This window comes from Elgaria multicarinata, chromosome 15 (genome assembly GCF_023053635.1).
Source record: "Elgaria multicarinata webbii isolate HBS135686 ecotype San Diego chromosome 15, rElgMul1.1.pri, whole genome shotgun sequence".
NCBI classification, from domain to species: domain Eukaryota; kingdom Metazoa; phylum Chordata; class Lepidosauria; order Squamata; family Anguidae; genus Elgaria; species Elgaria multicarinata.
The window spans coordinates 16,921,336-16,934,709 of record NC_086185.1 but is presented as its reverse complement, the minus strand read 5'-3'; positions in this window follow the sequence as shown (position 1 = coordinate 16,934,709).

The window sequence follows — 13,374 nt, the reverse complement described above, 5'->3', positions numbered from 1 at the left end:
CAGGGTCTTACTATTTACTGTTTTACTCTGTACAGCACCATGTACATTGATGGTGCTATATAAATAAATAAATAATAATAATAATAATAATAATAATAATAATAATAATAACCAACACTGTTCCTTTGTTCCACATCAACAATGATCTTCCAGGCCGGAGCTAGGAGTAACTGCTTTTGTTAGATAAAGGGCGGAGGGGGAACAAGCTGACACCTATGGATAGACGTGACTTCTCGCTTGCTGTGAAATGGCTGCAATTCTACATCCTTTCTAAAATGGCTTCACTTTGGCTAACATAGCTCTCTTTTTTCTAACATCACTGCTTGGCTTCCATGAGCACGTGGTCCTTCCTGGAGAAAACCTGAACAACACAATCCAGAAGTTGCCATTCATAATATTGACGATGCATCCCAAGGAGCAGAAAGGGACATCCCAATGGGACAGTTGCTCCGCCTCCATCCCAGGCCATTGTTCCATCAAGAGCGAAAGTTCTATGGCAGTTGGAAGCATATAGTCTCTGGGAAGCCAAGTGACTGTTGTGGTATTCTTGTGGCAAGGGAAGACAGTGAAAAAGCAGGAGAGTAAGGAGCATAAACAGAGCATTGGGAAGCTAGAAGATTTTGTGTTTTAGACTGCAGTGAAGCCAAAATCACCCCATGGAGGAAAAGGATGTTGAAAGGGGTCCTGAAAATCACCCCATGGAGGACAAGGCTCATGAAAAGGTGACATAGCAGATTTGGAAATATGAATGCTTTTATCTATCTTGTAATGCAATTTTGGATCATCTTTCTCATTTACTGGATTTATAACAGGAAGCAGAAATCCATCTACTAAGGTCACTCTCAATTTAATGAAGTCCATACTTTTTACAACACAATTTAAATTCATGTATCAAAGAAGTATTTGATACATGATACATATTTATTTTGTTGCTTATTGTTGCTTAGGGCTTAATGTAGCGCTTTTTTTTAAAAAAAGTCCTAATTCTTTATGGATTTTTTTTTTAAAAAAGGAAGAGTTGCTTTGCATTTTTGGCAATATGTAGGGTGACCATATGAAAAGGAGGACAGGGCTCCTGTATCTTTAATAGTTGTATTGAAAAGGGAATTTCAGCAGGTGTCATTTGCCTCTTCCGCTGAGCTCTCCGCCACCGCTGCCTCCTCCTCCGTCTCTTCTGTGGGCAAGACCTACACAAGGAGTTTCGGGGCACCCTGTAGGCGCACACAAGCGCCTTCACGACGCCTTCACGACTCTGTGTAGATCCGCTCCAGCTCTCAGTTTTGACAGAACTGCGGAGCTCCTTGCCCCATGCCCGGTTCCCGGCTCCTCACGTTTACTCTTGAGGAGCCGGGACAAACTGGGACAGCTGCCTGCATGTCCTGCGATCTCGGGATAATCCCGGGACTGTGGGAAAAACTGGGACAAAAGTGTAGGGCAATATCCCAGAGAAATGCAGGGATCTTCCCTGCCTGCTCCCGGGATTCCCTGTGCATCATGTGGATGCACAGGGATGATCCCAGGGTGATCCCAGGGATATCCCAGCATCTAGACATGCCCCTAATTTATCTTGACTACAAATAGGGTGGAGAATTTGGAGAGGCTACTTGCACACAGCTCTTAATGTGAAGTACTTTGGGGACCCTAAAGTATAAATGCCTAGTATTCATCTTCAGATGTCTGATGCTGGTCTTTCCTCCCTCTGCAGATCCTCACCATGATCTGTCCTCTCAGTTTCTGCAAAAACATTCACTACATCATCTCCTGCCTTAACTTCCTGCTGCTTGTCATCGTCACACTATCTCCCTACTGGATGGTGCATCCCTCAGGGGAGTCTGAATTTGTAATGGGATTATGGTGCTACTGCAATGAGTTAAAATGCACCATCATTCCAATAAGTTCAGGTAAGGAATAGTGCCAAGAACCTCATTGCTGCTGTTTGGTCTAATTGAAGAGCTCCATTTCCATTTTGCACCCTGTGTGATCACTGCATCTAGCTAGATTGAAATTAGGGTTGTATGGATTGTGCAAAATCCGTTCCCTCTACGTTTTGCAAATTGTCAGGTGCCTTTCAGGTCATCCTCTGCCCATTAATGCAATTAGATTTTTTTTTTAAGTTTCCCAATTTGTGCATATGCAAATTTGCAATTGGGTGCAATTTCACCCAAAATGCACAAGTTTCCCCAAAATGTGTATTCCCATGCTTTAACATATGGGGAAAATGCACAGTTTGGGATATAATATATCATATATTTCTATGATGAAATGTGCGCAAAATCCCTGAAGGTTAAGAAAACACCTACAAATCTACAGATTCCACCTGGCAGTGAAAAGGGTGTTCTGTTGCATAATCCATGGGCTGTATTCATAAAAAAATCTCAACTCATTTGGTACGTTGTGGATTTCTCTGTCATTCCTAATTGAAATGGCACGTCAGTGCCTGTGAGCCCAGTTATCTCAAGATAGCTCCAGCTTTCAAGGCCAAAGTAGGACTCTGCTAACTTCACAACAACCCTGTGAGGTAGGCTAGGTTGAGAGGTAGTGATTGGCCCAAGCTTCATGATTGAACAGAGATTTGAAAACCGGTCGTAGTCTTAAACCCTAACTACCACACTCTTCTGGTTCTCAATAGCCTGACTCCAGATAAGGTAGATAAGGTATGTAATTATTATTTGTTTTATACTTTGAATGGTTTTAATTTCCGTTAACTGCCCAGAGAGCTCTGGCTATTGGGCGGTATAGAAATGTAATCAATCAATCAATCAATCAAATATTTTCTTCTCAAAATTCCTCTAGAATATCTCGATATTGTCCGGACCCTTATGATATTAGCTGTAATCTGTTGCTTAATTGCATTGGTCTCATCGCGGAGTGATAAAAAAGAGCGAAGCCTGTTTTCTTTTTTGGCTAACTTCATTGCAGGTACTGTGACAGATCATGGGGAAAACAGCAGGTCGGGGTGGGGGGTGGGGGGGAGAAAGACACCTGAATAGAGAGGGGGAAATGTGGCAGATGCAGTTCCACAGACATAAAGTTTGGCTGTAGTTGCAGTTGGGAGTAAGGATGAGTGGGATAAGGCAAAGGCCACCAGGATAAGTGGTTTAGAAGAGGGGCTGGAAGGACCAGAGAGAGGTGACACAACAGAGGTGTTCAGAGAAGTTCTATTAGGGTATTTTTATTAATTGAAACAGAGTGACACAGTGGATTCACCCTTTAAACCTACGTGCTGGAACAAACTTCTTATGCTAGGTTTAAGGATGAGTAGCTTTACTTTTCATATTAGCAGCATATGAACAGCTTGTATTCCTTTCATACATACAGTTCTAAGTTACATTCTTTTCCTCTGCAAAGAGTCCTTTTTCCTTCTTCCCTTTGTAAAAGTCTTTTTTTTTTTGAATACCTTCAGGCTGAACTTGCTTGAGGTTTTCACTTTCGCTGCCACAGACAGATAACAGTTTCCCAAACAAACTCCCACAGCAACATATACATTCCACCTCCTATTCACTTCTGCCCACACCTCTGTTTGAGACACTCCCCTATTTAAATAGTTAACAGGCTGACATGGATTGATTCCGCGTTTCTTGTGCCTTAATTTTAAACACCTGCTTTTAGATGGTTACAATCTTTTGCCTCTTTCATTCTCCTTCAGTGAATTTATTCTTTGTAAAATTACACATTTTAATACATACAATACAAATACTAACAAGTTCCACATATGGTGTGTGTGTGGGGGGGCAGGAGTGGAGAATGAGTGGAGTCATTGAAAGGAGCAGGGAGGGGATGAAGCTGGAGTGGAGGTCAAGGGCAGGGGCCAAATGAGAAACGAGAGCTGATAAGGAACGCGTAAACAGCTCAATGGAAACGTCAACCCAGTGTGCGGCTGCTGTGAAAAAGGCGAATTCCGTGTTAGGTATGATATGCAAGACATCATGGTGACCCTCTCAGGCTGCCTGGCCCAGCCAGAGTCTTGCCCAGGGAGACGTGACTCCTCAACCAGAACCCTAACCTGAGCATAAACCCAAATCCTAATGGACCACTAAGTCTTCTCTCCAGCCGTGAAAAGTCAGTAGGCTAGCCATTTTAGCGGCCCTCTCAGTCTGTCTGGCCTGGCTAGAATCTTGCTCATCTCCTTTTCTTGCCTGGGGAGCCATAACTCAACCTTAACCCGAACCTGAAGATTAACCCGAACCCTAACGCACCACTGAGACATGACTCCAACCGCTGAAAGCCAGCATTCAAGCTGTCCAGGTAGCCCACTCAGTCTGTCTGGCCCTATGATGCTTTTCCACAGCCCCGTTTCTTCCTGGTGAGCTGTCCATCCTCAACCCTAACCCTAACCTGAAGATTAACCCGTACTAGAATGTAAAGGTCAATGCAAGCTGTCCCGGTGGCCTGTTCAATCCTGCTTGTTGGTTTCCCATGTGCTATTGGTTGACCACTGTGTAAACAGAATGCTGGACTAGATGGACCCTTCGTTTGATCCAGCAGGGTTCTTCTTATATTCTGATATTATTAAGCCTAATAATCTCTTCCTTACCTGCAGGATTCTGCATTTTGTCCTCGGTATTGATTGCGGACAAGTATTTTAAAGGTCTTGTAGAGGACATAGAACTGATGCGATATTGGGATTTTGGCTTCGCTTGCTTCGTCTGCGTCATGTGCTTCCTCTTAGGTAAATGCACCCTGCGGGGCCTTGGGAATGAGGAGTGTGTATAATTGACCAGTTAGGCTAGCAGTCTGAAGGGGAACTATTTTTGATTTAAAGATGGAATACATGGATGAATGGTCAAGGGAGCCAGTCCAGAAAAGATGCCAGAATGAAATTTGGCTAAGCCCCAAAGGTTGGTGCTTGGTGCACGCAAAGTTAAATTGCAAAAGGAACAAACAACCACAATAACACAGCACTTTATTTTTAAAGTATTTATTGTGGCTTTAAAGAATAGCCGTACTTGCAAAATCCAAATGTAGCAGTGTTAACAGCATGAAATAAACAGGCATTCGTGGGGTGGATGAAGTGAGGGAATTTGTACTGTTTAGTAGGGGTGTGCTCCGCTCTGTTACGGATCCCCGGATCCGAAGCGGAGCGGGCCGATCCGGACCTCCGAAGCCTGGTTCCGGAGTGAATCAGGGGAGGTCCGGATCCGCTCGAAGCGGTTCAGAATGGTACAAAGCAATTCGGACCGTTCCAAAGCTTTGGAGCCAGGGAAGTGGGGAGGAGAGCTTACCTGGCTGCCCCGTCCGCCGCCGCCACGGTTCGTGTCGCAGCAGTGGAGCCAGGTATGGGGGGGAGGGGGGCTTTCCTGGCTCCAAAATGTGAACTGTTTGTCAACTTCCAATTTAAAAGCAACATCGTTTCTGTTCTATTCACAGGCATTTTTGCAAATGATCCCTGTGAACGTTCCTGTTTACTTTACATAGCTCTGAAACTACACAATGAATCCTGTACAGAAAGCATGCAGGATTAGTCAAGTCCCTCTATTTGTTTTCTAGGTACACTCAACCTGTTCTGCTTTGTCTACTGTATCTTGGCAAAGAAAAGGTTGCACAGAATAACGCCAGTACAGGAGTCTGTGCCACCAGAAAATCCTGTGGCGCTTCCCATTTAGTTCATGGGCCGTTTCCTGTACTTCATCTTAGGTAAGGACACTCCTCTCTTTCCCCCCCCCTTTTTATATTCGCAATGCATATCTGGCCACCCTAGCAAAGTAGGACAAGAGGCCCGGTGCTTTTAATAGGGGTACAGAAGAGAGAATGTCAGGAGCTGCAGGTTTGTTCAAGCCCCACATGGCAACATGGCAAGATTCCCTCTATGTGACATAAATGTAACAGGAATCTGTGTTTCGTGGCATCAGGACATCTAGGGCCATGGCTAAATGAGGGGGCTGTAGGGTGACAATCTCGCGCTTTTATGATCACAAGATCATTGCCCTGGTCTACACGCAGTGTGCGACATCGCGACCTCCATTTTGAATTCATTTTTTAAAGGGAAAGGAGCCCACATACACTCCGCTGAAATCATACGTGCTTTTTTTAAAGGCCCTCTGTTGTGCTCCCTCCACCCCACCCAAATGGGAGCTCTGTGCCCCGTGCCCAGCTCCCGGCTCCTCACGGTTACTCATGAGGAGCTGGGACAACCCGCGACTCCTGGCCACACATTCATCCCGAGACTACGGAAAAAGCAGGGGGAAAGGGCCTGCCATCATCCCTCCCTGCTCCCATGATCATCCCTGGACGATCCCTGGGATATCGGCTGGTCTAGCTATGCCCCAGGATTGCGTAACCAAAGGAAAAGTATGTGTGAGAAGGCATTATGGGGGCCTTGCCATTCATTGATTCAGTAAGAGCTTGGACAGTGGCTGCAGTCTGGGAAATGCACAGCCATCGAGAAAGTAAAACATCAGCGGATCAAATCAATTGCAATAGGCGTTGTGATACTGTAAACTGTCCAAGCTCTTACTGAAGAGTGCTACCATGTCTCCCCTCAATCTTCTCTTCTCCAGGCTAAACATGCCCAGTTCTTCCAGTCTCTCCTCATAGGGCTTTGTTTCCAGACCCCTGATCATCCTGGTTGCCCTCCTCTGAACACGCTCCAGCTTGTCTGTGTCCTTCTTGAATTGTGGAGCCCAGAACTGGACGCAATACTCGAGATGAAGCTTAACCAGGGCCGAATAGAGAGGAACCAGTACCTCACGCGATTTGGAAGCTATACTTCTATTAATGCAGCCCAAAATAGCATTGGCCTTTTTTGCAGCCATGTCGCGCTGTTGGCTCATATTCAGCTTGTGATCTATAACAATTCCAAGATCCTTCTCACTTGTAGTATTGCTGAGCGAAGTATCCCCCATCTTGTAACGGTGCACTGGGGGCATAGCTAAATGGGGCGATATCCCGGAGATCACCCCGGGATCATCCCTGTGCGTTCACATGATGCACAGGGGATCCCGGGAGCAGGGAGGGATGACCCCTCCCTTGGCCCGAGATATTGCCCTACCGTTTCAGCCTGCTTTTTCCGTGGTCTTGGGATGATCCTGAGACCGTGGAATGTGAGACAGAGTGATGTGGGTTGTCCCGGCTCCTTGCAAGTAACCACAAGGAGCCGGGCAAGGGGCACAGAGCTCCTTAGGAACTCTGTGCCCATTGGGGGTGGGGTGCGGTGAGTGGGGAATTTTTTTAAAAACACACACACACACTCACATTGGAGAACTTGTGTGCTCCTTCTCCTTTAAAATCAAAAACAAAATGGCGGGCACAACGTCCTCTTCCTCCTAGGATGTTGCGCGCCATGTGTAGACAGAGGGGGGAGATCTCGCGATAACCATGTCATGAAATCATACCCCCTCCGTCACGCTACACCCGGTAGGTCTAGCCATGGCCTGGGAGGAGGAGGAGGGGGGAAGCAATGTGGGGGGGGGGATGCAGGAACGGGGGAGGGGCACTAGGGGCAGCAGCGGCTACATGAGCCTTCAAAACCGGCATTTGCACTCCTTTCCGTGGGTATTACTCTGGAGGAGCACAATTGCGGGATGTCAGATAATGAGGTGCCAATGCGACCTTGTAGGCAGTCTCCCATCCAAGTACTAAACAGGCCTGACCCTGCTTAGCTTCCGAGATCAGACAAGATCGGGCGTGTTCAAGGTAGTATGGCATTGGCAACCTTGTATAGACATGGCCCAGGTGATCTTAGCTGCAATCCTCAGAGTAGCTGAGGAAGGGGAGGATTTTTCCAGCAACAATATCATGTAGTGAACTATTCATGTTGTAATGCAAATTATTTTTGGCTGGCTTGGTCTTGATTGGGTAAGTAAGATCCACCAATCCACCAAACACAGACAGGACAGATTTAGCAAAATCCATAAATTCCGAGTTGAGAGTTAGTAGACCTTCCTGATTCCAGACCACTCCTGCTATACAGGGATGTACGGTCTCTCTCTATAAACATTTTCTCCACTTTCCCCCCAGGCGCATACAGCCTGCTGCGGCACATGGGCTGGGTTGCAGAAGAGGAAAATGTTTGCCCGGAAGGTAGCCCAGAAGAAAAAACAGAGCCAGGGCAAGCACCTCCCAAGGAGTTCATGGACCATGGGCACAGTCCTGCCCACTCTCTTCTCTGAGCTAAAAATCAAGTCCTGCATCCAGATTGGAGGAACAACGGGCATCTTAAGGGGGTGATGCCACTTCACCAGGAAACACTAGAATGTGAGGGCGGATCCACACTTAACGTTTGGGACGCCCTGACTGCGATTTGGGGCATCCCGAAATCGATGCTGAGAAACCTACCTTTTGCGTTTCAAAAAGAGGCGGCAGAGGAGGATGAGGAGGCGGCCCTCGCGGGGTCATAGAGCTCGGCTGAAGCCGGCGGGGGCTTCTTCCGCGATGCTCTCTGACCCGGGTGGGCCCCGGGTGACTCTTTTGCCGGCAGAAGGAGGCCGGCGGGTACGGGGGCGGCAGCTGATTGCCCGGCGAAGGTGCCGGGCGCAGCAACTCTGAATCTCGTCCCCGCGAGGGCCGCCTCCTCCTCCTCCTCTGCCACCTCTTTTTGAAACGCAAAAGGTAGGTTTCTCAGCATCGATTTCGGGGTGCCCCAAATCGCAGTCAGGGCGTCCCAAACGTTAAGTGTGGATCCGCCCCGAAAGGACCTTTGTGAGATGCCGATTTTGCACATCGGGCAAGTCCCTTTTGAACTGTCGTCCTCCGAGACCTGCCCTGCTTGAACGATTGAGTCATATGACCCATTAACAGGATGCTTCATTTCCAGCAAGATGGTACAGCTCCTACTTTCTGCCTCAAATGGAATAGCCCTCTTCGTCGCTGGGACTGGGACTCCTTCTGCACGTTTTGTTAAGATTGCAACATTAAAAATCATTTCTTGTTGTTTCTCAGTCAGATGTGAGGCTAGCGAGGCGTATTCACTATTTCACAGCCATTTTGGTCTCCATGTTAATTAGCATGAGTCAACACCCACGCTAACCTCTCTGAAATGTCACTTCCGATCCACTTTGCAATGCTTTCTGGTTCATTTGCCTTGCAGTCCAGGCTCCCTTCCCAAGAAACATAACCCTCACCTTGCAGAAAGAGGAACACGGGTACCAGGCGGTGAAGATCAGGAGAGGGCCTGAGTGGTAGGGAACAAGATCGCAGAAAGGTTTGCAGAAGCGTGGAAATTCACCTAGCCGGCTACTTGCCCATCTCTGCTTCTGGCTTTTACATGTTTGAGCCTCGTGTGGCACAGAGCGGTAAAGCAGCAGTTTCTGCAGCTGAAACTCTCCCTACGGCCTGAGTTCGATCCCAGCGGAAGCTGGTTTCAGGCAGCCGGCTCGGGTCGATTCAGCCTTCCATCCTCCCGAGGTCGGTAAAATGAGTACCCAGCTAGCTGGGGGAAAGGTAATAATGGCCGGGGAAGGCAACGGCAAACCACCCCGCTATGAGGCCTGCCAAGAAAACGTCAGCGAAAGCTGGCGTCCCTCCAAGAGTCAATAATAACTCAGTGCTTGCACGAGAGGTTCCTTTCCTTTCCTTTCCTTTCCTTTCAGAGGGGAAAGGCACTCTGCACATTCTCAAAGGCACTTTGTCCTTAGGTGAATATATATAAGAAAGACATTCTGCATGCTCTCAGAGGTACTTTGCTCAAGTCTCTTTTCTGAAAAACAAAACAGCCTCTTTCTCCAGAAATGGGTGCAGCTGGTGTTCTGGCTTAAGGTCAACAAAAGGACCCCCCTGGGGACCACAGCTGCTACTTTCTATCCAGAAGCAAAGCCCAGTCCCGAGGAATTCTTAGACCTTAGCTAGACTTAAGGTTTATCCCAGGATCGCCCCGGGGTCATCCCTGCCTGCTTCCGGGATCCCCTGTGTGTCATTTACATGAACAGGGATGACCCCAGGACGATCCTGGGATAAACCTTAGGTCTAGCTAAGGCCTGTGTCACCACACCTAGTCTTTCAGGAAAAGGGCTCCCTTATTTAGAATAGGTTGCATACCTTTTTAAAGATCAGCCTTCCTTTTTATCCTATCATTGGCACCTCTGGGTTCCAATTCCTTCCCACATCCAGCCCTTCGTTGATCTCTGATACTGATTAAGACTTCCATGGCTCCCTGGATTCTTCTGGAAAGGACAGATGGATGACAACGCCATCATATCTCCCTTTCAACTTCCTTCCAGCAAATACTATTGACATATTGTTGATGCCTAAAACCCTGCTCAAAGTTGTTCTCCAACTAGGATTATCACATTTTCTACCCCTCAGGGCTCCTGAGCTGTTACCACACTTTCACCCAGTGCAGAAATTTAACAGCTAAGAACATAAGCAGGTCCCTGCTGGATCAGACCAAAGGTCCACCTAGTCCAGCACTCCATTCACGCAGTGGCCAACCAGCCATCAGCCAGGGATGAACAAGCAGGACATGATGCAACAGCACCCTCCCGCCCATGTTCCCCAGCAACTGGTGCACACAGGCTTATTGCCTCGAATACTGGAGATAGCACATAACCATCAGGGCTAGTAGCCATTGATAGCCTTTGCCTCCAGGAATTTATCTAACCCCCTTCTGAAGCCATCCAGATTGGTGGCCATCACTACATCTTGTGGTAGTGAGTTCCATAATTACAGCAGCCACGGTAGTGGCTGCTGTGTTAAGGCCCGTCAGTAATCTGAAGATTCCACCATGTTATTTGCTATTGCTAGGGGGGTGGTAAACCTAGCAGTCTAAAATGAAAATATTTCAGGAATCTTTCTGAAACGCGGTACTGCCAGAAAGAAATGCTGGCTTTACATTCCCTGTGCGTTTCAGGGAGATTCCTGAAATATTGAGGTGTGGGTAGGAGTTTAAAGGAGAAAAAGGGAGAGAAAGTCTGTCCGTCACAATCTGCTTTGTTTCTTCCGGGGGTGGCGACTTTTTTTTTGCGCAGTTGTAGCGTAAAAGGGGAAACCTCCCGGAGGAATCCATAATCAGGATTAAATTCCCCTATCCACCTGATTGATGGAATGGCCTTTCTTTTTTAAAAAAGACCATTGCATCAATTTTTAATTAATTTTTAAAAATCCCATGTTTCTCAATGGGGAATCTGATAAGCTCACGCATGCGCGTGAGCTTCAGAATCCCCAGAGGGAAACGGAGAAGCAGGGAGAGCGCAGCCGGGGCCAGGTAAGTGGGGTGAGGGGAGCTTGCCTGGAGCCGCTGCTGCATTCGTGCAGCGGTGTGCCCAGGCGTAGCGGGGGGGGAATCGGGGGGGAAGTCGCCCCCCCACCCCCCGGTTTCACCTTGTCCATCGGCTGCAGGCCCGGGTTTCAAGTGAGCGCCCGGCTCCACCCGAAAGCAAGCCGGGCGCTCAGTTGAAACCCGGGCTTGCAGCTGACTTGGGCGGAGGGGGGGGAGGAGAGGAGAGGGGGCCTGCGTCGCTGGGGTGGGGGGGCAGGGGGAGCTTCCCTATCCTCGCCGCCGCTCGAACTGCGGCGGCGGCGAGTCCAGGGAAGCGCTGGGGTGTGTGTGTGTGTGTTATTCCCTGGTCTCCGCTTCTGCCAACCGCGGCAGCGGCAGGAGGCTAGGGAATCAATCACACACACACACACACACACACAGCTGACTTGGGCGGAGGGGGGGAAGGAGAGGAGAGGGGGTGCTTACCTTCTTCCTCGTCACAGGGTTGGTGGGAAATGCACTTTTCAGCGTGACAGGAAGTGTCGCAATAGCCCTTTGCGACACTTCCTGTTATGGGACGCCATTTCCCACCAAGTCTGCAACGAAGAAGCAGATAAGCACCTCCTCTCCTTCCCCTCCGGGTCGAATTCCCCTCGGTGCAGGTGGGGGTCGCAGGTAAGCACCTCCTCTCCTCTCCTCCCCCCCCCCCGGGAGATCTCTCTGGCCACAAAGAGTTCTTGGAGTAAAAATATCTGGTAAAGAAATTGATTGCGAATCTATAATTAAGAAGGACGCTGCATAAGGCATGTTTAGACGGGAAAGTCCTACAACTCCCAGCATGCCAGAGCTATTGTGGCTGGCTAGGGCATGCTGGGACTTGTAGGACTTCAACCCCCCCCCCCCCCGTCTAAACATGCATAGGATTGTGCCTTAAAGTAGGGTAACCATATGAAAAGGAGGACAGGGCTCCTGTATCTTTAACAGTAATGTAGAAAGGGGAATTTCAGCGGGTGTCAGTTAAAGCTGCAGAAGCCCTGCCCTCTTTTGTATCTGGCCACTCTACTATAGCTAGTGTAGCTTTGGCTGTTGTGATGAAGGGAGAATTTCACCCTCTTCGGTTGACACCTGCTGAAATTCCCTTTTCTACTCTGTTTTTATTTTCATTTTACCTTGTACACTGCTCTGAAATTTTTCAATGGGGAGCGGTATATAAATTCCATAAACAAAAAACCTACGGTTTACAAAACAACATTAAAGGCTCTACAGTTTTCAACCAAACTCCAAAAAGCAGGGAAATTGAGAGTTAAGGCTCACAGGCCTATAACGCCACATCCTCCCTAAGGAGGCAGAAAGTGCCAGTGAAATTCTCATTCTCCCAAAGCAGATATAAACCACGAGGACAGGATGGAGAATAGGATATGCAGAGGTGACAGTGGGGTCACCTCTGGTGGGGTCCCTAACCTGGTGCCCTCCAAAGGTGTTGGACTACAACTCCCATCATTGCAAGTCAGTATGTCCCATGGACAGGAATGCTGCGACTTGTACTCTCAAACATGTGGAGAGGTGACTGTGGGATTCTGGAAAACTGATCGGGGAATGTTGTTCTAGAGCAAGGGCAGGCAAATGTAGCTCTCTAGATGTTTTGGCATTCAACTCATAAAAGTCTCTGTCAGCATGGACAGTGATCAAGAATGCTGTGAATGCTGTTTAAAACCTATTGTTGCTAGTCCCAGCCAGTCTGTCCCTAAATCAGACTTCTCCAACCTGGAGCCCTCCCAATTGCCAGTTAAACATGTTAGTACTTTCTAAATTCTCTAGATTTTTTGTAATTTTAATTCCCAAATATTTAATCTCGTTCTTAACTTTCAATTCCATTCCCTTAAATTCCCAATCCTTTTCTTCCTTCTTAGTATAGTTAAACAACATCATCTCTGATTTAGACCAATTTATTTTTAACCCTGTAATTTCCTCAAATTCCCTCAACTGATATTTAATTCTTTCTAATTTTCTTAATGGATTCTTAATGGTCAATAAAGTATCATCCGCAAACATGTTTAGCTTTATTTCCCTTACCTCTCCAATTCCTTCTAATTCTTTATCCTCCCTTAGTGCCTTCGCCAAAACTTCCATAACCATTACAAAAAGGACCGGCGAGAGCGGACATCCTTGTCTTGTTCCTCTGGCTAGTCATATCTTTTCAGTAAGTCCGTCATTTACCACCACTACCGCCGTATTTTGGGAAT